Below are 24,972 nucleotides of genomic sequence, written 5' to 3' on the forward strand. Positions count from 1 at the left end.
TCAGGAGGCGCTACTTCACAGTCCTCTTTCCTGCCATGGCAGGGGGTCAGACTAGATGATCTGCTCAGGTCCCTTCCGACCCTACAAACTATGAAACTATGAAACCATTTTTACAGAACTCTGTGCCTTGGCTGTCTATTCAGTTATGGCTGTAGAGCTCTTTCTGTGCACCTACCTCACAAGAAATGTAACTTCTATATTTGGCCTGAGAGCTGGCATTCTTTGAGGAGTACCCCATGTCTACCAAGGGGTGAGTCAAATGTCATGAGGTTGAGAACCACTGCTCTAGACAGACAGCATAAGACACGGAAAAGGAGTAAATGGGTAGGGTGTGCTTACAGGGTTGGCTCAGAGTTGGTATAGACAAGCCCTAGGTCTATATGAATCTAATGCTGCAAGCATTCTGCACCAGAACTATCACCAAAGCCAATACTGGGATTCTTAAAAAAAAACAAAAAAACCAACAACAAAAGATAAAACAGTCAAAGTATCCAAGCTATGAGAAGGCTGATAAGTTTCCTCTCACAGTTGCTTTGGGGGATATTTTGCTGTTACCCTTGGGAAGCTGCATCACCCACATGTAAAATGCAAATAATAATACTTGCTTTTTTGGTGAAGTATTTTGAACTGGCACAGTGAAAAGGCTAGTGAAGCTAGGCAATATTAAGTTATTATGAAACAGAGCTCTTTATATCACTCAGGAATATTTGTTTTATTTATGCACACAACCACTTGTATTCAAACACCCACATGCGCATTTACTGGTTTAACGTCCATTCTTTCACTTTGATTCTACCTGGCTTATTGTTCTCATTATGTGCATTTTTATTTGTGTTAAAAAACCAGCAATCCAAATAAATATTTTTAAGGGAGAAATGTGTACTGAGCCACTGGTAGCATCTCACTGCATCAAACAATTATTTCTTTACCTTACAAAGCTTAGGACCTCTCAGTGAAATAATGTCTTTTATTCAAGCTACACGACATTGTCTTACAGGTATTTGCTCCTTTCTCACCTTCAGCTCTACTAAATTCTTTATGGGAAAATAGGTAAGCCTTAAGCAATAGCAATCCTAGATTCTTCCTGCTACCCTGCCAGCGTGCTCAGCCTGAAGGGATCAGACTGTCTACAGATTCAGTAAATATAGAAGTGCTATCCTGAACTGTGGTCAGGATAAAGGGAAACTTTGATGTAAGGAAGTACAAAAACACATCTGGAAGAAGGATACAAAAAGAATGCAATAGTAAAGTGGCTTGTGCTGAAGGGAGTAAGACTAGGAGATGCAAGCAAACATGTAAGTAGAATTCTCAAAGGCTTTAAAGGAGAAGTTGTACAAAAGGAACCTCAGGCTGAATGAAACAGGTAGCAATGGTAAAGTTACAGCATAGAATGAGATATATCAAAGGAATAATATATGCCATGTATTCATCTTTTCTACTGATCTTAGACTGTTTCTCTGCATAGAGTAATTTCTCTTAAAATCAACATACTCTCTTTCAAGAAAATATGCTAAATATTTATAAATGATAATTATTGTGGAGCTTGAAGCAAAGAATACCTCTCTTTGGAAAGCAAATATCTTAAGTGTCTTATTTTAAATATCTCTAAGGTTCCCAACATAATAGTGTGACATTTAGTTAAAGGCCACCTCTTTTAAACAATCAACTATGGCTGGTCTCTTGAGTGGTTTCAAGGCTTCACCATAGTTCACAGGTTGTATTCATTTTCATGGCATTTAATTAGGGCCTCTGGTTTTCAGCCTCTGTTTGCCAATAAATAAATTAACAAACAAGGATCTTCATAAGCAAATTACTATGAATAAGATTAGCTGAATTTCCCAGGGATTGTTTGTATAGGTGTTGTTTTTCTCTCTGGAAATTCAGTGTTAACAAATTAGACCATATACAAAAATTGCAGCATTTTGATTGACTACAATGAATTCCAAAAGAGCTCTTATAAAAACTCCAGGAGATAAACATGCAATGTTTTCTTCTGGACCTATTAATACATCTATCTTTATAACAGGGCTGTCTAACTGGCAACCTGCAGACCACATATAGCCCCCAAAGGGTTAGCATGTATTGCCCATTGGCTCCCCCTGCCTCCTCCAGCTTCTACTTTCAGCCCCCACTCCTAATGGCCCAGCAATATGCAGGACTGGGCTCGGGTGCCCATGCTGCACATGTACTGGGGGCCAGGATGCATGGTGGTGCTAGCCTGCTCACATGGAAAAGGAAGGAGCCAGGCTGGCCTCACTGCAGTAGGCAGTGCATGTGTTAATGCAGGGGTGCTACACACTGAACTTACACTTTTTAAATTCATATCCACAGTGCACAGCTTTGTATATATTTCTCTCTAAGTGACTTGGTCAAATTTATTTCCCTTGAACTCACTTTATATGCACTTGTCTGTTCACTACACGTTGATGTGGGAAAATAGAAGGGGAACAGCTGCAGGACCAGGAACTAAAGTCAAAAGGAGTGCATGAAGAGTGGTCATTCCTCAAGGACATGATCCTCAAAGCAAAAAAGAAGTCCATTCCCTTGCAAAGGAAAGGTAGCAGAAGGGCTGGTTAAGGCCTCTTGGCTTAGTAGGGATATTGTGGTCCTCTTGAAAAAGAAGAAAGAGACATACAAACAACGGAAACTTGGGACAGTCTATACAACAACAGCTCACACTTGTAGGGAGAAGATTAGAAAGGCTAAGGTGGCAACTGAATTTAAACTAGCAACAGAAATCAAGGACAATAAGAAGTCCTTCTTTAGGTATGTAGGGAACAGGAGGAAAACAAATGGAAGCATGGGGCCATTGCTTAACAACTCAGGACAGTTGGTACTAAGACTCAGGAGAAAACTAAACTCCTGAACGCATGCTTTGCTTTGGTATTTCACCAAACTAAGAGGAAAATCATATTATATTAGGTTCAGAACAGGCATGGTGGGAATGACCACCTTCCTATGTTGACACTCAGCTGGTGTGAGATCAGTTAGAAAAGTTAGACAGAAGTCAGCAGGACTGGATGAACTTCGTCTGAGAGTGCTGAAGGAACTGGCTGAAGTCAATGCGAGACCTCTGTTGATATTTCCAAAACTCATGGGGCTTGAGGGAAGTCCCTGAAGACTGGACAAAGGTCAGTATTGTACCTATCTTCAATCCAGTCAGTCAATTCAAGCCAGTTAGCCTAACTTCAATCCCGGAAAAATTCATCAAGGATTCTATGTACGATATGCTTGCAATAAGTAGCATTCTGAACAACAGCCAGCATGGCTTCATCACAGGCAGGTCCTTCTATGCCCAGGTAACTCACCACCTGGATAAGAGAGAGCAGGTCAAGACTGTATACCTAGACTTCAGAAAGGCCTTTGATCTGTTATCCTATGATATTTTCATGGGAAAATTGGAGGATTGCACTCTGAACAGCTTGACAGTTAAGTGGGTAGGGAGCTGGCTGCACAGTAGCACCCAGAAAGTTCTAACGAATGGATCTGTGTCATCCTGGCGAGAAGTGGCCAGTGGTGCCCCTCAGGCATCTGTGCTTGGTCCAGTGATTTTCAACATCTTTATCAATGATTTGAATGTGGGGGTGAAGTGCTCACTGGCCAAGTCTGAGGATGACACCAAGTTGTGGGGGACCGTAGTCATGCTTGAAGATAGACAGCAGATACAGGTGGACCCAGACAGGCTGGCAAGTTGGGCGTATCACAACTAAATGAAGTTTAACATTGAGAAGTGTAAAGTGCTCCATTTGGGGATGAATAATCTCCAACATACTTAAAGGCTCGTTGATGTCAAACTAACTAGCACCACAACTGAAAGGGTCCTAAGAGTAATAATACACCATAGCATGAACATGAGCCATCAGCGCAATGCTGTAGCCAGCAGGGCAAACAATACTTTGGCATGCACCAACCGATGCATCTCAAGCAAAACCGAGGAAGTGATTCTTCCACTTTACTCAGCATTGGTGAGACCACAGCTGGAATACTGCATCCAGTTCTGGATGTGGAAAAGCTTGGGAGACTCCAGAGAAGAGCCACCTATATGAAGCCATATGAGGAAAGACTGAGGGACTTCGGTCTCTTTAGCCTAAAAAAGAGAAGGCTGAGGGGGGACTTGGTAGCAGCTTACTGCTATATCAGAGGAATACGTCAAGGGCTCAACGAACAAGTGCTCACCAAGGCACCCTTGGGGAAAACCAGGAATAATGGCCACAAACTCCTGGAAGACCATTTCAGGCTTAACACTAGGAAAAACTTCTTCATAGTTAGGGTGTCCATACTGTGCAATGAACTCCCTCCAGAGGTGGTGCAGTCACCTACCCTGGAGGTTTTCAAGAGGAGACTGGATGGTCACCTCGCTGGGGTCACATGACCCCAGTTGCCTTTGCTGCCTAGTGCAGGGGGGCTGGACCTGATGATCTTGCGAGGTCCCTTCCAGCCCCTTACAATCTATGAATCCATGCGTTTCTCTCCTCAATATAATATTCTTCAAAAACTTAAAAGTGACAAAAGTTGGAAGTGACAATAGCACTCTTCTCAAAGTAAATACACAAATCAATATTTTATTTCCCTCGTGAACAACCCTTGAAACTATGGGCAAATTACAGTTTACCTGAGAAATATCAGCTATTACTATTTTAAATCAGAAATATTAAGCAGAAGAGTACATATGAAAATATATATTTTTACAAACTAGAAGCTTCACCCTGAAAATCTGAACTTTTCAGACTATTTTCTTTAAAAAGATATCCAAACATAAACAATAAGTAAAGTACAGCAGCACAATTCAATGTAATCTTACAGCATATCCTCAATTTCACTTGTAATATACAATTAAGCTCAATGAAAACCATAGATCACAACTTTTTAAAAAATATAGCTGGCAATGCAAATAAGATCCCAGATGCACAAATAGATTCTCTTATTAAACATGAGACCTTTCTGCATCAAGGCTCAAGTTCAAACACTTGCCCATCACCATATGGTTAGGGCCAGGTTCTGAAAACGTACATGACTAACTCATAGATATAGTTCCTTAATCAAGTCAAAAATCCAAGTGAAGTGAATGGAACCACTGGAGTGAGGGCTGCTCATGAGAGGCTTTCAAGCTTCAGCTCCAGGAAGATACATCCATGGAGCGAAAGAATAATGCACAGACAATCTTTAATAGACTGCACCAAAAGAAAAATCCAAACCCATGGTATTTCAAGACACTACTCAATTGACAATTTTTGTTTTGCAACTTAACATCTTTACTACAGGCTTGAAAGAGATATAACACTTAAAGTCTACTCTTTCCTATACCACAAACACTTAGAACCCACTGTTACAGCTAAGTTTAGCAGGGGACAGTAATGCAAGGTCCTAAAGGTGAACAAGAATCCAACAATAAACTGTTTATTTTTTTCCCTCAACTATTTAAAATGAGAATCATATTAAGTGAATAGATAGCTACTCACAGTTCTTTTGAAGTGAACTGGAAGAACATCAATGTGATTTTAAAAGTGTTTTATCTATTTATAACAGGTTCCTGTAATTCCATCTTTAAAAAAAAAACTTGTTGTCCCTGAAGTTTTTTCCCTTCGTTACCTGAATAGCATTAGCATTTCAGGAAAGCAATTTTATCTTCCAGACCTACTGCTCCCAGCTTCTGCTTATACTGGGCTACATAAATATCAAAAAGACTTTAATATGATAGAAAGGAAAGGACACAAGGGAATTAAAAAAGGTTTACAACGGCAGTGAAAAAAAACCAGAGCTTATTGCAAATATTCACCTCAACCCTAGCTCCCTAGTGTGTAAATAGCTCAGTTGCTTATTAATTTGCTGTTTGTGCTTATGGCTCTTTTTTCCTTCTTTGTCCATGAGGAAAATGCTTTTTGTGATAATTCAAATACAGAGGTAATTAAATCTTATTGGAAAAAATGCTGTTTCAGCCTTGTTATGCAGATTAGATCAAGGCAGTTAAATCAACGCAAGAAGATCCTCTCTTTACCAGCATATGGGTTCCACTGAAGTCATTTTTAGCATTTATGGTTTGTTATATGTAAAATTACTATATATAAAATATAAATTTACTTCACTGTGTTTTTGATTAAGTTTTTTTTTCAAGTTATTAAACACAGTAAAAAATATTCTCATTTCTTACAATGCCTTGATCCAAATAAAACTACCAATGAGGACAAGTGGAGCTTTGAACCAATGCTCTATCTCCTTTTAATAAGATTCTAGATATCTTACATATTAACAAGAGATGATCAGTAAAATTCCCAACTTTTTATTAGAATTTGCCAGGTCATTGGATTCTAAGGACTTTATGGAGAATTTAATTCCAACTCTGTAAGAAACTTGCCTGGTTTCTTGCCCACTCATTCACCAGATTCTTCAGTAGCTCCAGCTGCTGCATAGCCAGGGTGGCATTCAAAAAGCCTGAGGCTGATTTGATTCAGTCTCTGCAAGTTAGATAAATTACATATAATTGGGAACAGGCATTCACTTTTGATTCCAGAAATGCAGCCACATCCCTACAGTGAGAGACTGGGGGGTGGTAGAGCACCCCTCCCTGCTCAGCTGGAGCAAACAGCTTGGGCAAAGTCTAGCCCACCCACCCTGTAAGGGGGAGGATGGGTTTGCAGGGGAGGTAGGTACAAAGCATCCTGGGATGCTGGGGGACTGAGAGTTAACTTGACTCTGGAGGGGATATGGGATAGAAGTTCAATAAACTGATTTAACCTAAATCAGTTAAGTCTGATACTACATCCATCCAGGTTTATTTTAAACTGGTTTTGGCCATTCTAAAAGCATTTTCTGTGCACTCAACTTCTGCCGTGTTATAGATCTGAACCAGTTTCTAATCACTTATATCAGTTTATGTGGCATTATATCTCTAGGAAAGGGTCCCTGTGGGGTCATACAGACTGCTTTTGCAGCCAGAGACCCCATGACTTTAAGTGGTGGTAGGCTTGGGGAAGCCAGATAGATGGGCTGTCTGTGAGGCTAAGAATGCTTGTGTTTCCAAAACTTGTGAGTCTAGGACAGTGTTACTAGTGGAGTGCTACAAACCAGAGCACTCAACCTCTGACCCACGGGCCAAACGTGGCCCACAAAGCAATCACATCACAACCTCAGAGCTCCCCTCAGTTAGGAAATGTGGTGGGGGGAGCAGTGGCCACCTTTCCCAATGCCAAATTACCATGCCTCCTCCTGCAGCACAGCCAGATGAGGGCTGGGCCCTGCTTCCTTTTCCCCATGCTGCCAGGTTGGAGCTGGCCATACCCCCTTCTCCCCTCACCCAGCTGAATCAGGGCCAAGCCATGTCCCCTGCTGGGCCCTGCTTCCTTTTCCCCATGCAGCTAGGTTGGGGCTGGGCCATGCCCCCTTCTCCACCCTGCATGAGGCTGGATTGAGCCAGGCTGCCTCCCCCCTACTCCCTCCCATGCGCACAGCCAGATGAAGCCCCACCACACCCATCCCAGGTGCTGGATCAGGACCACAGGTCACATCCAGCCCATGGATAGACCAGGCAAGGCCCACCTGGGCCACCATGGGAAAAGGCTGAGCACCACCACCACAAACCAATGGGTCCAATCTTTTTCACAGACAATGTTAGAAAGTTTTGAAATGTGGTACTCCTCCTCATGAGAGAATACATATTTCTGCACAATTATATCAATAACTAGAATAGATAGATCTGAATGATAAAATGCACATGCCAATTTCATGAACTACCATAATACCACTTGAAATTCGGGGTCCTTTGGATTATTTTTAGCAAATGTATTTAAGAAATCTGTATTAAGTGCATTTAAATTATCCACAATGAGATCAGGATCCACTGTACTACATGATATAAATGTGACCCTCTCTGATCACGTGTGAAGGGAAGTAAATAGGCATAATAGAGGGATAGCAAATTGGAGAAAACAACACATACAGGGTTACTACTCCCCTTGGTCCTGCCCTTCAAAACACTGCTTAAAAACTGCTGAGCCAGCATGGAGAGAGAAAAGCACTGATATATGCAAGGCTGGCACAACTTACACTAATTCACCACCACAGAACTGAGGCACAGAGAAATTAAGCCCATGTCTACAAGGAAAATTTACCAAGCCCAGCAGTGGTACCCTCAAGCATGCTGTGATTTTCTGTGTGGGCTTCCAGCTAAATTGAAAGCTGTGTAGGTGAATTCATGTGATGCTTCCAATAAGCTCACTAGCACTGGGGTGTGACAGGACCAGTTGCCCACTCCCATGCTAATTACTCCATCTGTAACAATGTTCAAACACATTGATTCTACTATAGGAGGTGGCCTACACAGGGCAGAGCAAAATGCTTCATGGTAACTTTATCTAGCCTAAGTGACTTGCCCAAGGTCCCCTGAGTAGGGCAAGAAGTCCATGGCAGAGCTAGAAATTAGACCCAGCTCTGGGACTTTGATTCTAGCCATTGTACAAGTAACACTTCTTTACCAAATTCTGCCTAGCCAAAATTCAAGCAAGGTGCAAAAACACCAGCGAAGTGAACAGATTATAGCTACAAAGACTTATGCAATGTTCACTTGTTATCATAAAATGAGATTTTTTTCACTATGCTGAAAAATAAGGAAGTACAAGATAAAATAAAATAAAAAAGATACAAGTGTTTACAAATAAAGCAGGATTTGCAACAAAACCTTTAAGCTTCCCTGGCTTAAATACCAGATGCAGTTTAGCATTTAACATAAAAAATAAACACCTTGAACCAAGTTACATCCCTAGAGTGCTTTGAATTATAAGTGTATCCTCTGTTTTAGGATGAAATCATGAGAATATATCCAATCAACAACTGCAGAACTATAAAACCAAAGCACTAGACCTCTTCAGTAGATTATGGTTTTTTTGTCTCAAGAACTTTATTCTGAACCATTCTCCTTCAATTTTAGCAATTTTTATAAATAAAGGCAGAGGTATCCTAGGTTGCAGTCAGCTTACCCTACATCTTCCAGGGTTTATCAACATGGTCAAGGTTTAGGTGACCAGGCAGAAAAAAAAAGATGAAATTCTTTGGGATAAACCCACAAAACCTTTTGATGCAATGTAACAATGAACCACAGTATGTGATTTAACATGGTTGGGTTTTTTTTTTTACCTGACTGCTCTTTCTAAAAAAAAAAAAGTGAAATAAATAATAATATGTAGGTTTTATTTACTACTTTATACACGTAAATCTCAGTGCTTTTCAGAGGCGAAACTCTCTAGTAACCCTCATTTTACACAAGATTGTTGAAGGGATTCATCTAAAGCGTATGTGCTCAACTTGTGGCCCACAGGCCAAATCTGCATCCTCACCACCATGTCATCCAGCCTGCAGGGATCCTCACTGATACAAAAATTTGGCAGCAGAGCACTACTCCTCTCCTGCCAAATTTCCAGACTCATGGGCCAGAGAATGTGGCTCAGCACATAGAGGTAGCATGGGAACCCAGGGCATTTATACATGTGCTCTGGTTGTTTATGAGAGGAGCACTTTAATTAGAACGGCTCCAAGATCTACTCTATTAAAGTGGCCAGAGCATCATGTGTATCAGCATCCCCACGCTGAAAAATGGCAGCAGGGACACTTTAATTAAAGCTCACCAAACGAGCTTTAGTTAAAATAACCCCCGCCACCATTTTTCAGCCCAGGGACACTGATGCACGTGATGCTGGAGTCTGCTGGAGCACAGTAATTACCACACTCTGATTAAACAAGTCTGCTCCAATGTGCTACAATTACAGAACATTGGAGCAGCCTCGCTGCATGTGTATAGGCACTCCCAGAACCCAATCCCAAACATGTGGAAGTGGTGCAGGGCCCCAGGCCCGATCCCTACACAGAGGCCCAAACCAGTCCATACCATAGAACAACTCCACACCACGCATCTGGCCCACAGTGCCAAAAGATTGAGCACTGCTGATCAAAAATCATACAGCATGGCTACAACTTCTCTTAAACCTAGTGGGGCTCATATTCAACTGCTCCTCCATGAAGGACAGCATAGAAAATGCAGCCTCATGGGTAAAGATGGCTTATAGTAACTCCAGATTTTTAAGAGTAGTTCAGGATATTTCATCTCTCAGGACTGCTTATGGGTGAACCTGCAACCCAGATTCTATTTAGCAAATATCCCACTCTTTGCTGCCCCTCCTCCACCCTTAGCGTGTCATCTATAACAGGATTTGTAAGGGGGTAGCTCTATGCTGTATGTGGAGCAGGAAGTTTTCACTAATTGAGACTAGTTCATTGTGGCATCTGAATATCTCCATGGTTATATCCAGGACCAGCACAGGAGGCAATCTGTGCCAAGAATTAGGAATTAAGAACTGGTTCACTACCCAGCAGCCTCATGTTCCTTGCTCCTTCCTGCAGAACTACCCATTATGTCCAAGAATAAAGAACTGTGTTCTTGTATTATGGGTTTATGTCTTTGCTTTAATTACTAGATAAAATATTTTACCTCAATTTCATTTTGAGTTGCATTCACATATTAGAGTGTTAATAGCTATTCTCAAATAAATATATGCAAGTGAAGCAGATCCTCAGATTCTGCATTCCTTACTTAGGAAAAGCTTCCCTTGAGTTCAGATAAAGACTGCAAAGTGTGTCTGTAGCAAAACCCCCAGTTTTTCCTTTTTTTAAAAATTTATTTTAAAATGCATTCCCTTCCCTTCCCCAACCATTTCTGACTTTTTCTCTTCCTCTCTATTCCCTATAGATACGTACAAGTAAGCTAAGATGTAGGATAAGCTTTAACATTTTATTTTAGGTAGTAAGTTTTATTTTTTTCTCCCCTCTTTGCAAATAAGTGCCCTGCTATTTTGATATAGATACCCACTGTTTTATAAGTGATAATTATTATGTTTTGTATTGATTTTTTTTTACTGCTTTTATATTGTGTGATTGTTTTAGGCCTATATATGCAAGTTAGCATAAGTCATGTAAAGTTTTCACCTTGTAATGTCAAGCCTCCATCTTATCCCCATGCCTGGTTGTGTAACCCATGACTCACACCTACCCCTTGTATGTAACTTGGCTCCTGAATGAATGGGGATGAATGAGGGTGCTTGAGAGACAATGGCAGTAGGTCTAAAAATAGCTCCCTCTGAATGACCAAACCATCAACACCAATACCTGAACCAACAACCCAGCCCTTGGAACCACCTTCAGCATTCAAGAAATAAAAGATGAGGCAACCCACCATTGTGCCAAGGCTGCACATGCTCAGTAAGAATACCTGGAGCCCTCTGGAACAGGACTGACCTTCCCTGGACAGGCCCTCACCATAGGAGAGTAGTCTACCCGCTTCTGGACAACACCTGCTGGACACCAGCCTGGATAGGTAGCTATCACCCCCACCTCCTCTTCAACCAAGGACTTGGACTCTGTTTCTTTTCCCTTTCTGGACTCCAGGCCTTCCACTGAGTCTCTTTCTCCTGCTACCATTGTGAGTGCTTGTGTGTATGTGAGAACCAATAACTTCATGGGGCTGTGTAGCGTGTTGTCTGTTTAATAAAACTGTTATTTGGACCCCTGAGTTGGCTTTACTATGGTTCAGCCCTGCTCCAATCTCTGCTCCTCACCCCTCTAACTTCTGTCTCATTTCTCCCTCTCCTGCCTCTGGTTCTCTGCCACCTTTAACATCCATCCTGAGCTCCTCTCTGCCACCAAAGCCCTCTCAGTTTCCAGCTCCAAACTCCCAGGTTTCTGTTTCTCTCTCTTTTCTGGCCGTCTCCTCCTTGCCACCAGGCTTCTTTTTTTTTTTCTTTCTCCCAATGCACCAGTGACCTCGAGTAACCCTGGGGCCACTTGATCTTAAGTAAACCCAAGCCTCAGTTCCTCAGTCAGCTTCTCTCTAATCCACCGGTTCTAATCCTGGTTCTGGCAACTTTCACTGCCTACTCTTTAACTCTCTCTGTCACCTTATTCTTCCCCCAAGTATCCCAGGTACCCCAAGCACACACATACATACCATACCATCCAAGTCGGGAACTTACCTATGTGTAGCTGGGTTAAAAGCAGGGAGTGCATGGCTGGTGAGGGGATCCTGGTTTAAAGGCAGCAGGGCAGGGAGTTAACTGGTGAGTGTGTGTGTGTGTGTGTGTGTATATATATATCATTATGTACATGATATACGAATTAGTGATCTGTGTACCTGTATTGAGTGTGCGGGTATTGACAACTGATTTTTGTCTAATTTTTACTGTGTATGTGCTTGAATTGGTGATAGGTATGCATATGCCTAGGTCGGTTTGGATCTGTATATGTTTGAGCTGGTTGTGTGTGTGTGTGTGTGTGTGTGCGCGTGCATGTGTGTGCGCGCACATGCATGCGCATGTGTGTGTGTGTGCATATGTGTGTGTGTGCGCGCGTAGCTAATTGATTTGTGTGTTTGCATATGTGTAATTGTGTCACACCCTCCTAACAGCACAATATTGCGATCCTGAGAGCTGGCCTGACCCCACAGGGCAATATTTTCATTCCATATTTTCATAGCATTTATGATATCTTAATGAAGAAAATGTTTCTTGGATGCTTCCCCACCTATTCACAGTCACACAGTTCACTCTGCTCCCATTTGTAATCCAAAATTTCCCAGTAGAAACTAAAGTATCTGATCCCATGAAAGAAAGAGACACTGTGAAAATAAGCATTAGTGATTTCATACTGTTTTTTCCTGGTTCCTCATGACTAACCACTGTATAACTACTTGCTCTTATCACTGTTGGGACTACTTGTACAAAGCTAACAAGATCAGAACTTATATAAATTGCTATGGCAGTCATTCTGGATGTAAGGGCACTTTATAGCTCCTGCGCTGTAACTGAAGAAAATAGTAAACTGCTGTGCAACACTTGAATTTGTTTTTCTGTATAAAAAGTATTAAAAGGGTTAATCCAGGACTGTCCAACTGCTAAGTGGTCAGGAGCTATACAATACATACCCTGCAGGCCACACTAACAGAAACCACATGCCACAGGGCTCCTTATTACATACAGCTCTGCTGCACCACAGGTCCTGGTGCCCTCCCCACCACTACACCATGTGCTCAGGCACCCTACTTCACTGTAAGTTCCCCAGATGCAGGTTCCCCTGCTGCAGTGCTGCTCAGGGACCCTGGGCCGCAGGCTTCTCCCCTTCCCATCCCCCCTGCTCCAGCACTGTGGACTACACACATCACTGCATTGCCCTACTCCCTAGTGAAGCTGGAGGGAGAGAGAGTCCAGACCCCCCAGGGCTAGGCAGGAGCCCCAGGGTCACAATTTAACTCTGTGCAGGCCACCAGTTGGACAGTCCTGACTTAACTTATAACCTTCTAGCCTTATATGCTAGACAGCTAGGGTTTAGTCTTTTTGACTTACAAAGTGTCTAATCAAAAGTAGATTCTGCCATTTTTGGAATCCTACATAACTGCAAACTGCAAGATATACAGATTTACAACGTTCTCTCACCCATACCACAAAATGTTGGCTGTAAATTGCAGTGAGCTATGGCTTTCTTGATCTTCTTAAAGAGATTCTGTCAAATTAAAAGCTAAAATTAGAATTGGCTGAACATTTTTATCTATGATGAGAACTAACATCCATAATTTGTAGAGCATGGAAATTAAATACAATACAGGAAAATGTTTTCCAGTTTATTTTACCTAGTCCATTTCAATGTTTCCATTATATCATCTCTTTCTTATGTTGTTCATGCAGGCTTTTAATTCAGCAGCAGGGGAGAATGGTAACAGAACTCGATGGGCAGGTGTAGGACTAGAAATATTTTACATGATTTATTTTAATTGACTAGATTTCAAGTTGATTGTACCCCTTTATGGCCTGATTAAGTGAATTCATTATCATTTGTAATTTTATGAAAGCTCACTTAGAAATCCAAACAAGGGAAATTATAACATTCTAATCAAGGAATGCAAAAGGGATATAAAAGACCTCGGGAAAAAAAACCTTGATTGAATCATTGTCTAAAATATTCCTAATAACAGGTCATACAAATCTAACTTCAGACCTAAAGAATAGGGCTGTGCAAAGCTTCGGTCACTGATTTGATTTGGAGGAGACTCAGCCCGATTCAGAGGCCGAATCTCCAAAACCAAATCAAATCAGGAGACTCATTAATCTCTCCGAATCTAATTGGAAGCCTCTGATTCAATTCAGAGAGATTCAACAATTCAACCTTATACATTTTTTCTACACACCTCAAGGTACCAAGTGGCTTGTGAACACTGAGATGGTGGGGCAAATGAAGCATCCCATGGGAGCGTGGTGTGGGATTTGTCCCCAGCATGCTGGGGGGCAGACCCAGAAGTGGACCAGAAGCACTTCCAGTCCACTTCCGGGTCTGCTGAGGACCACACAGGAGACCCTTCCCCCTCACCCCCAGACTTGGTGACTGTTGCCTCCTGGGTGTGGGGGGGCACCCGGGGTCCCCCTCTGGTCGATTACCAAGCCAGGGGAGGCGTGGGGGGGGGGGTCCTCCACTCACTCAGCAGTGGAACTGGAAGTGGATCGGAAGTACTTCCACTACACTTCAGGGTCCGCTGGCAAACATGCGGGGGGGGGGGCCCCCGCGCTTCTGTGGGGTGCTCCATCCACCCCACCATCTCAGTGTTCATGAGCCGCCTGGTATCTTGAGGTACGTAGAAAAAACATATAAAGCTGTGTCTATGGCCAAATTGCTGATTCTCTAAATCAGAATCGAATCTTCAGATTTGGATTCAGCCGAATTGAATTGGGTCAGTGATCCCAATCAGTGAATCAGATATGTAAGAATATGTTCTTACAATCTGCCAACCATTGCTGATCTATAGGACCTTACAACCAGAAACCTCCATTATGATAACCATTGTGAAACTGAGTAATACTCAAGAAGAAGAAGAAGATACACTGCCAGAACAAGCATTCCTAGAAATATTCTTCTGAGGCACATAATTCTAGGGACCAGTTAGAACAGAGAGATAGGTACCCCTTGCTTCACCTACTCAAATGACCTAGACAGGCCTACCAAAAGCACAGCCAATTCCACAAATTCCAGCTCACTCCACTTATTCACTCACACCATTATTGATATTGGTAGCATTAGCTAGCCTTGCATGCTACTTTAAAAGAAGAGCGGTGTCCCAGTGACCTCTGCTATCCATCTAGTGCATCTGTGCAGGGAAAGGAATAATTAAGCCCATCATGTGAACATAACCCACCAGGGCATATCTATTACTGAGACCTACTGAACTCAATATCTGCTTTACTGCTTGAGGGAGTGAAGGACAAAGAATATGTAAGGAAAGAAACCTCAGCACCAACATATATATAGAGATGTGAAATTCAGAGATGAATTTTCATAAATATAGGACTCTTTCTAAAAAAGGATTATAAAGTGATTTGTTGACAAGTCAGACAATCTTTTTAGGTTACTCTTTTGTATTTACACTAAGAAACTATTTTTTTAAATTTTCTGAACACAAAGATTTTTCCTAATTATACGTAATTTATCAACTTAATATTTAGTTTTCATAAATAAAAGCAAAGTTCTCCCCATATTTCCCACCCCCAAATTTATGCATATTTTTCTTTCTTTTCCTACCATTCAAGAAGGAAAACTGAACAGAGTTTAGCAAAATTAGAGGCAGTCTCAGATATGGTTCAACCGTTACGTTCTGTGAAAGAAATATTTTACAAAAGTAAGGCTCCCAGGATTTTAATTCTACTGGAACCTTTATTTTGTAGGGCTTAAAAAAAACCCAAACAAACAGACAAAACACCCTTCTTCCCTCTGATTCAAGCTTTAAGGTTGCTTCTTCTATACATTTCAATGATCCAATGTTTCCTGATGATTAGGATTGCCAACACTTTTGCCCAGGTTCTCATCTCACACCTCAGTTACTATAATCTGCCAAATGCTGATTGAGGCAAGCTCATCAAGTTCATTCAAAATATTGTGGATAAAATGATCTCTCTCATGATGCTCTAACCAAAACAGCATCTTTATATCCTTCTACTAACTACCCATTCCATATCACATGAAACACAAACTTAGCTGGTGAAATCTTAGCCCCATTAAAGGGAATGGCAAAATTCATACAGACTTCAACTTTTTGTTTTTACCTTTAATGACCTTTGCATTTTCACCTTATCCCACCATGACCTCAGCTGTACCTTTACTCTGCCAAATCTCCCAGCCTTACTGCTTATCAGTCACCTCAGTGCTTTTTACATGCTGCCTTTCACACATGGAACAATTCCTCAAAAGAATCAATATGGCCACTACTTCATTGTGTTTCATGTACCCAAAGAAACCCATTTTAAATATAGGGCAGGCTTCTGGCTCTACAGGACAGAAGCAATACGGCCAGATGGAATACGTTCTCCACAATGCCTGTTTTAAGCACATGGAGATTTCCCCACTTGATATAATATTTATGTTAGCAATATCCTACTCATTAGCCCTGCTATTGAGTGCAAATTTCCTTCAAGAGATAATTCAGGTGCACTCCCTTCAGGAACCATCTCTGAGTAGGGTTGCCAACCCTCCAGGATTGCCCTGGAGTCTCCAGGAATTAGATATAAACCTCCAGGAGATTGCTGAGTCTCACCCAGGAGACAAATGATAAGGCATTCATTAAAATAAATATTAAATGCTGAATCCAATTTATACAGTAGTCCAGTGGGTTTTTAAATTGTAATAGTAATGTACATTTGTTTTCCTGATGTAGTCATTAATGTCATTACATCATGTGATGAAACCTCTTGGAATAGATTCAAACAGTTGGCAACCGTATCTCTGAGCATAAGTCCTGATGTAGCCATACTCCTTTGGAAAAGATGCGGGGAATCTAGAGAGCTACAGGAAAAGCACTTGGCCACTGCCAGGATACCCCAAATTCCAAAGGAGACATAGAATATTGCTGGTTTGAAAGGCAGCTGAGCCCTGAGACTGCTGGTGGGCCATGATGGTTGCAAACCCTATCACACAACAAAATATCTAGGAAGAAGTTCACTGTAGTGAAGTACATAGTGTTTCCCTTCCCAACATGGGCTCCCAACAAATCTTTATCAGGATTGTGGTCAAAGAGGGTGTGTCTACTTTGACACAACTGCAGTGCTGCAGTGAAGTATTGCATACCTGCTCCGCATGTCAGCTACAACCTGAAACTGCCCTAATATAGTCCTATTTGGGCGAAGTTGGCCATGCAAACATGTTTGAAACAGTGAGCTTATTGCCATGAACCTGGCACCACTGTAACAAGCTACATTACATCCATTTTGGAGTGCAGCACACAGATGGAGCAAGCAGGCCATGCTTTTCTGCAGTCTTTCCAAGCATAGTCTGGAGATAGCATAGACACCTGGGGACCAGCCACCTGAATCATTAGCTGAGCCAGGTTTATATGGTCTCATTCTGTTTCAGCTTAATGATGTTTCAAGTAAAGCCCTCAAGCATTCCCATAAAGTATGACATTTTTTAATTTTATATGAAAAATGTGTATACATGTCCATAATAAGAAAGGAAGGTGGCCAATGCATACAATTTAGCCTAAGCCAGAAAACAGACAAACAAAGAAATGTTCATAATCTGGCTATAGAAATTTCCAACACAATCTATTAAGTGTTTTCAGTTCTAGAAGGTGAAAATATGCAATACACCTATGTAAAAGAACCTTTGTAGTCTCATGTATATTTTTATTGGCTAAGATGTGTTTCATGCAAGAGTAGAATTTGTATATATACTTGTGTTTCACTACAGTTATAATATCTTATTTCAAATTGGATTTTTTTCCACAGGAAGGTTTATAGGTAACCAGAGAGTCAATAGAAAAGCAAGAGACTAAGTTATATTGTTAATCTAAAACCTCAAGCTGCTTTAACTAAAAGTTATCAGAGAATTATATTTAATTTATTAAGTAGTATTCAATAAAAGGAGCCTACTTGTACAGTTATCCCTCTTTCAACTCAAAAAAATGGAAACCAACTAAAATTCAAAGCCTTAAGCACTCATACAACTGTCTATTGCTTGTCGCCTAACTACAGCAGCAGAAGTCTCCATGCTTCCCCTGCATATGGATCCCAGATTTTGGACACAGCCAGCCTGCAGAGAATTTTGTTGCTTGCTTTCTCACACATACATACAAAAAGCAACTACATCACTCCCATCCTGAAATAAATCCAGGTCAGGAGACAGTTTAAAAAGACTTCATAGATTTCATAGACATTAGGGCTGGAAGAGACCTCGGAAGATCATCGAATCCAGCCCCCTCTCCCAGGGGCAGGAAGTCAGCTGGGGTCACAGAATCCCGGAAAGAAAAAGATCCAATTGACTCTTAAAGAAATCCAGAGTAGGTGCTTGCACCACCTGTCCGGTGCCAGCTTCTCTGCTGATGTAACCCCAGTAATCCTAGTGCAGTTTCTCCAGCAAAGAATTGCCCACTGACTTTTAAAGCTTTTGTGGACTAACTCCAGCATAAGGTAAAGCATGGGTGCCACACTCACACTGATTTTCTGCTGTACTCTGTACTCCTTTCTTACTTCCTCTCCTTCTTTAAAGCCATCCTCCTATCTTCCCTTTAACACATGTTGATCAGTGTATGTAAGGCTGCATATCCAGAATAGCCTCCCTCTATTTCTTGGATTCATCACCGTCTCATTTTGTTTCAAAACTTACTTGGAAACAGCTTTTCTCCCTTACCTGTATTCCCCAGCAATCTTCCCTTTTGCTATTGATGTCTCATTTTTAACAGTGCCATTATATTACTTGATTTCATGGGGAACGTTTACAAGTAGGGTTGATCCTACACCCGTGGCAGTCAAAAGCAGCACTCGCTGGAGCAATTCCAAAGCTCACCAGAAAGGCCACATACAGAATAAAATTGTACTGTGTTAAATACTACTGTGCTTAAACAAAGTAAACTGTGACTGACCCAATGACCTCCAAGTCACAGGATCAGATCTTGGAACCTTCATTCTCCTGCTAATTTAAAATTCACTGCACCTGAGGATTTATAGCCTTTACCAGACATTGCTATGCATCTCCACTGCCTCTCATTAGAAAGCAACACAGCATTCTCCTTTGTGACTGTCTGCCTTTTCCACTTTCAGTAATCATCAGTGCCACAAATGTGAATGGAGAAGAATTAGAAAAGGCATCACAAAATGAGATGGTAAGCAAAGGCCTTACAAAATTATATCTGGTAAATTTTAAATGTCACTGATGTCTATTTTTGCTACATATATACACTTACAGTTACCTCCAGAGCAACCACTATTCATTATGCCTCAAGTTTGTTTGAAAGATGACTCAGCTGTAGCTAAGGTCCTTTCATTTCTCCAAATTTTTATGTCATTAACAAAACTACCTATAACAGTCTATCATGATGGCATGATTAAGACATATGAGTTTCCACAGCCACAAAGGAGTAATGTGTCTACCATCACAGTCACCTGCCTTTGACCCTCCAGCTTGAAGAACCAGGTCGGCATTTACAACCAACTGGGGACAGCCTTTGGCATAAGTCCAAAGCAGGGCTTTGAACACAGGCTTTTCAAGGCCACAGCAATATGCCATAAGTACTCTGTGCTGGATAATTGGTAGTAGAGATGACCAAAAAAGTGTGGTGAATTATTTGAAAAAGTTAGATCTTTTTTTTCCTGCTTTAGGAATTAACCTAATCATTGCTGTTCACAGATCATGATCTTGGTCCTGCTTTCAAGAGGGGGTTAGGCTAGATACACCTTTCCTTTCCCAATGCAGCAGAAAATAAGGTAAATACTCAGGCTTTAGTGTCTGACCAACATCACTTGTTCACTAAAAATACCTCTCACAGAGCTTATATATACAACTTAGAAAGTCACATGATACTAATTCATATGTTAACAGAAGGAAAGGTATGAGCATTAATGAGAATTCATTTCAAAATTATTTAAAAGTTTTGCATTATTTATACAAAAAACTAGAATTTTTGCATTATTTATCATGCTCTACTAATTGGCAAAGATAACTTAGATATTTGTATGCACCAGTACTGTAGTGTATAGTCACCAGTACAGCCAGGCAATACATTTACAAGTGATTAATTAATTAACTTGATTGAAAAGCAAAATTTCCATTTTGGACTAAATTTGGGCATTAGAATTTCAGGGGGGTTCTATATTTAATTAAGAACATTTTTAATTTTCTGTAAAACATAGATTTAAAAAATGGGTTTGGAAAATCTTCATTTTTAAATTCTGAACCTTAATTTTGGAATTCCAAAAATAAAGGCAACTATTGTTTGGAACCAACTGAAACACTTGATCTTTTCTAGGTAATACTACCTACTGTTTGTATTGTAAAGGAACAGTTATGAAACTGCCAAACTGTTTGTTTCTTCAAACAAGAGGAACTTTGATCTCAGTGTTTGCTGATGGTATCACAGCAAACTTTGGTCTAGGAAAGAAAATAAGGTGTTTCAAGCCATACAAAGAATTTTAAAAATAAACAAAAATAGAATATCTCAACTATTAAGTCATATTATATCACTAATATGAGAGTACTACTGTGTCATGACATCATAAAGTAACATAGGAACATAGGACTGAAAAGGACTACTGTAGATTACTGAGTCGAATCCCTTGTGATTGCAAATACCCGTGTAATAAACATTTGTCCAAAAAGATCCAGAATAACATCTACTTTCACACACACAGACACAAAGTGCCCTCTAGTATATTATAGCAAACTAGGATATTTATTGCAAGCAGAAGAAAAGGAATAAGTGGACTATTGAAAGAGCAAGAGACACAAGACAGCTGATAGTGACATTGGATCACAGGAAAAACATTCAGGCTGTGTACGGACATTCAGGGACATTAGGGTGAAGTTAGATCAAGTTAAAAATGGCCATCTGATCTAACTTAGTTCACCCAGGTATGGACCTTACACTACTTAGGCTGACCTAAGTTAACCCTACCTCTGAGGTATACTTAATTTATATTGGGTTAGCCAATCCTAGGGCTGGGAAAGCCCAGTTTCTGACTCCAGCCCCAGGGCTGAACTTTGCCTACCACCTCCCCAGCACTGGCTATTTTTAGCCCTTCACACTTTCCTCAGATGGACAATCACCCCCTCCTCTCCACAGTGCAGCCACTCCTCCCTTCTTCCCCTCTCATCCTTCAAGCTGCTCCTAGTGCCAGTTTTAACACCGTTCACCAGTGCTGGGAGCTGAGCAAGTAAGATGGAGTGGAGGGAGAGACAGGCAGGATGGGGAGTGGTGGTCCATGGTGGGGAGGGGGGCTGTTTATCTGGAGGTTAGGGGGCTAAAAATAGTCCCTGATCTGGGAGTAGGGAAGAGAGGTCCCCCATCTCCCCCAAGTCCCCATGCAAGCCACCCTGATCCTGCCGAACCCTCCTAGGACCTCCTGATTCCCCTGCAGAGCCCACTAGCCCTCCCAATTCCCCTAATCCCTCCCATGGACCCCATCTTCCCCCAATCCCACCACGGACCCCCAATCCTCACCCTGAGCCTGCTTGACTCTCCTGATCCCCACCAACCTCCCCTTCACAGGTCCTCCCATCCCAATTTACTTGAGATTGGGTGACCATTTTTCACTTGATTGAACCTCCCTCTTAGAAATGGATTACATGCTACACTATAGGTAAGGGCAAAAGAAAATAAAATAAAAAACAAAACAGTTATTTCCAATCTGACGTGGGGAAGAAAAATCCATCCTGATTTCTTTTATGGGTGCAATAATCCCACAAAAAAAACATGCAGACTCTGATACAAAACTGGAATTCATGTGATTAAAATATTTGAGTTCAAAAGCTATTCCATTTTTTACCCCTGCCCTCAACTTCAGCTGGAAATGAAGAATGAATGCAATAAACTACTTAAAAATTAACTAAAAACAGCCAGTATTTCCAAACACTGGGAAGCTCTTCAGCTGCGTAATATGAATGTAGTGTAATATTAGGTAACCCAGTATTCTGTCACTTAAACTTAAAATTTAAGAACTTTAGAATTTAAGAAAATTAAGAAAATTAAAAACTTAAAAACTTAAGGCTAGAAGAAAGATAGTTTTCTATGAAGATAAAATTTAATATCATCTTCCACGCTTCCTCATTTTAAATCTTTATTTTAAGAATTGGTCTGATGTTTATTCTGCTTGATTATCAGTTTTGTTATTCAAACAAAATTTAGAGTTAAAAATAGCACATTTTTCATTAGGTTGTTAGCATTTTTATCACAGGTTACACCTATCCAGTTTTATTAGCTCTGCTGCTACTGTACGCTTTGAAATCAGTCCTAAGAATCTTATTCAGAGAAAAAAGAAAAACAACAGACATGAACAACACCAATGATTGGTCTGAAAAAGCAGTTTCTCTACAAACTTACCTGTCAGCATAGACAGAGGGCAGCTACATCAAGTTCATCAGTATCTAGTTCTCTTTCATTTTGTCTCTCTGTAAAAGGCAGAAAAGGCACAAAGAACAACACATGAATAAAAGATATTCAACAGCCAAAGACCACTCCTGCCTTCTGAGGCTGGTTTATAAAAGAGGATGATTCACAGCACAAGAGAGCTAATAGCCTGTTACACTGAAAAAGACTGAGACAGTTGTACGTTATACCACCGATCTTAGAAAAATCACACCATGTCCTAACATTTAAATATTACACAAAAACTCTTTAGGACAAGACCTAGCTTTGTTCTCTGTCTCCTTCAGCATGAACAAACATTGGTGCTTAAAAAATTATTACCAAGCAGCAACAAAAGTTGAGATCAGTGGCATTCAACAGAGGGAGCTGGAACTGGCTTGTGGGCTGGGGGCTTGAAGCTGAATTCAGAGTAGGCTGAGGTTTTGGACTAAAACTGGATCAGAGCTACCAAATGCTGATCTGACAGCACTGAAAGCTTGAGAGCCATAGTTCTGATTTCAGCCCACTTGAAGTAGAAAATAAGTTACTTTTGGTTTTGGATATTACCAAGAATTAAAATCAACTCATTTTTATGGATCTGATCCACTTGCAGTAATGCAATTTCAGTGCAACAACAGGGATCTCAGCACGTATTTAGACGTCTACAACCAGTATAAAGGCAGAGAGAAATTATATGCGTCTTCACTAACAAGAAAGTGATAGATTTCATTTAATCACAACAAAATGTATAATTATAGTATCCTTTTTTCTATTATAAATTCTAAGTTTCTTCTGCGAAGTCACTTTTTATTTAGAAGTAGAAAGTAGGCTTTAGTTTTGGTTTTATAACATTAGGGTTTTTTTCACAAAAAGAGATTGCTGTCCTCATAACCAACCCCAGTCTGAAGGACTAGGGTATTACTCTTAGTCTGGTCTCTACCCTTTGACCTTTTTGGCATGGGAGACCGTATTGCAGAAGTGGGCAATTATTTTGGCTGGAGGGCCACTTACCAAGTTTTGGCAAGCCATCGAAGGCTGCAAGGGTAGCCCCCTGTTCGTTATCTTGAGACAGGAAGTCCCACCCTCTAAGCGGTGACCTTTGCCACCAGAAGTCCCTCCTCTTGCCCCTTAGAAGCACTCCTTTCAGCAAGGGGGTTTGCCATCTTGGAACCAGAAATATACCAAATTATATTCTAAAAATCAAGAGTACTACAATGTTCATTAATTTCATTTCAAAAAATATTTTTGTCCTGATTTACATGTGTTTGTGTTGTGTACACAGAGGTAGTATTATAATAGCTTAAAATTAAGTCTTACTCTTGTATAATGTGGGAGGGTATGGGTGTATGGGTATGTGGCGTGTGGAGGAGGGTGCAAGTGTGGGGGGGGTTTGTAGGGATCTGGGGGAACATGTGGGTGTATGTGGGTGGAGGTGTGAGGTATGGGTGGGTATGGGGGTTGTGCAGGGGCTGTGAGTGTGTGGGAGGGAGGTGGCTGTGGAGGGTTGTGGCATGGGTTTGCCCACAGCTGCCCCCTCCCCTCCCCCTCTGCAGCAGGCAGAGCCCCAAACAGCACTCCTCCATGCCCAGGCTCCATGATCCTGCAGCTCCTGGCCCCAGGGCACTGACATGGGCCCCATGCTCCCGCTCACTGTCACTTCCCCACCATCTGTCACTGCTGCCACTTCCCCCTCCCATTTGCCACTTCCCTGTCCCCCTCTCACCCCACTCACTGCTTCAGCACCATTTCCCAGCTGCACAGCCAAGACCACAGAACACAGCAAGAACTGGACAGGCCTAGCCGGCACCACACAGAGCCAGCAGAGAATCACAGGGGCCAGGCCAGTTTCTGCTGAGTCCTGTAGCCCAGTGCTGCAGCCAGGAAGCACACGGTGCCAGAGCAGTGGCAGCTGTGGGTAGGAAAACAGGGAAATGCTTGTGTCAAGCACATGGCAGTGAGTGGGCATATGGAGGACAGTGACAGCTGGGCAGGAGCACAAGATCCATGCTGGTGTGCCAGGACCAGCACCAGCAGGGTCCTAGGATGGGCTGCGGGCTGGCAGGGACTCTATGGAGCTGGACTGGACTGCATCAGCAGGAACAGGGGGAGCCAGTCCAGCTCCACAGAGCCCCTGCCAACTGGGCCCCATGCTCCTGCTGCCCCACCCTGGGCCCCACTGGCACTGGCGTGGGCCCTGTGCTCCTGCCCAGCTGCTGCTGTGCTCCGCACACCCACTTGCTGCCCCTTCCCCCCGCCTTCTGCAGCCATTTCCCTGCTCCCACCCTGCCTGCTGGCCACTGCACTACCACGTGGTTCCGAGCTGCGGCACCAAGACCATAAGAGACGGAGCAGCCCAGCCCTGGGGACTGGGGCAATCGCCTGCAGTGTTCTCCTGCCTCCCTCCCTCCATTCTTCTTATCTGAGTTACCCTTCATCACAGGGAGGCAGGAACATCCCCAGGGTCCCAGCCTACTGTCCCTGGCTCCTGTCATCTTTGGTAGGCAGCCAGGGACAGATAAATATTAATTTTCTAAATTTTTTAGGGGCCCTGTGGGCTGGGTAGAATG

At 41.9% G+C, this 24,972-nt stretch overlaps 1 protein-coding gene across 4 annotated transcripts in view; it reads right to left on the minus strand.

Moving 5' to 3' along the window:
• The window catches only part of SHANK2 (SH3 and multiple ankyrin repeat domains 2), a 771,218-nt gene that overhangs the window by 681,838 nt on the left and 64,408 nt on the right, over positions 1–24,972 (minus strand). For all 4 annotated transcript variants that reach the window (XM_019551544.1, XM_019551542.1, XM_019551541.1 and 1 more), the window contains exon 2: positions 22,382–22,449. The gene's annotated coding sequence lies outside the window, so the exon portion shown is untranslated. The remainder of the gene's footprint in view (positions 1–22,381; positions 22,450–24,972) is intronic.

This window comes from Crocodylus porosus, unplaced genomic scaffold, assembly GCF_001723895.1.
Source record: "Crocodylus porosus isolate Cpor-Errol unplaced genomic scaffold, CroPor_comp1, whole genome shotgun sequence".
In the NCBI taxonomy this organism is placed as follows: Eukaryota; Metazoa; Chordata; order Crocodylia; family Crocodylidae; genus Crocodylus; species Crocodylus porosus.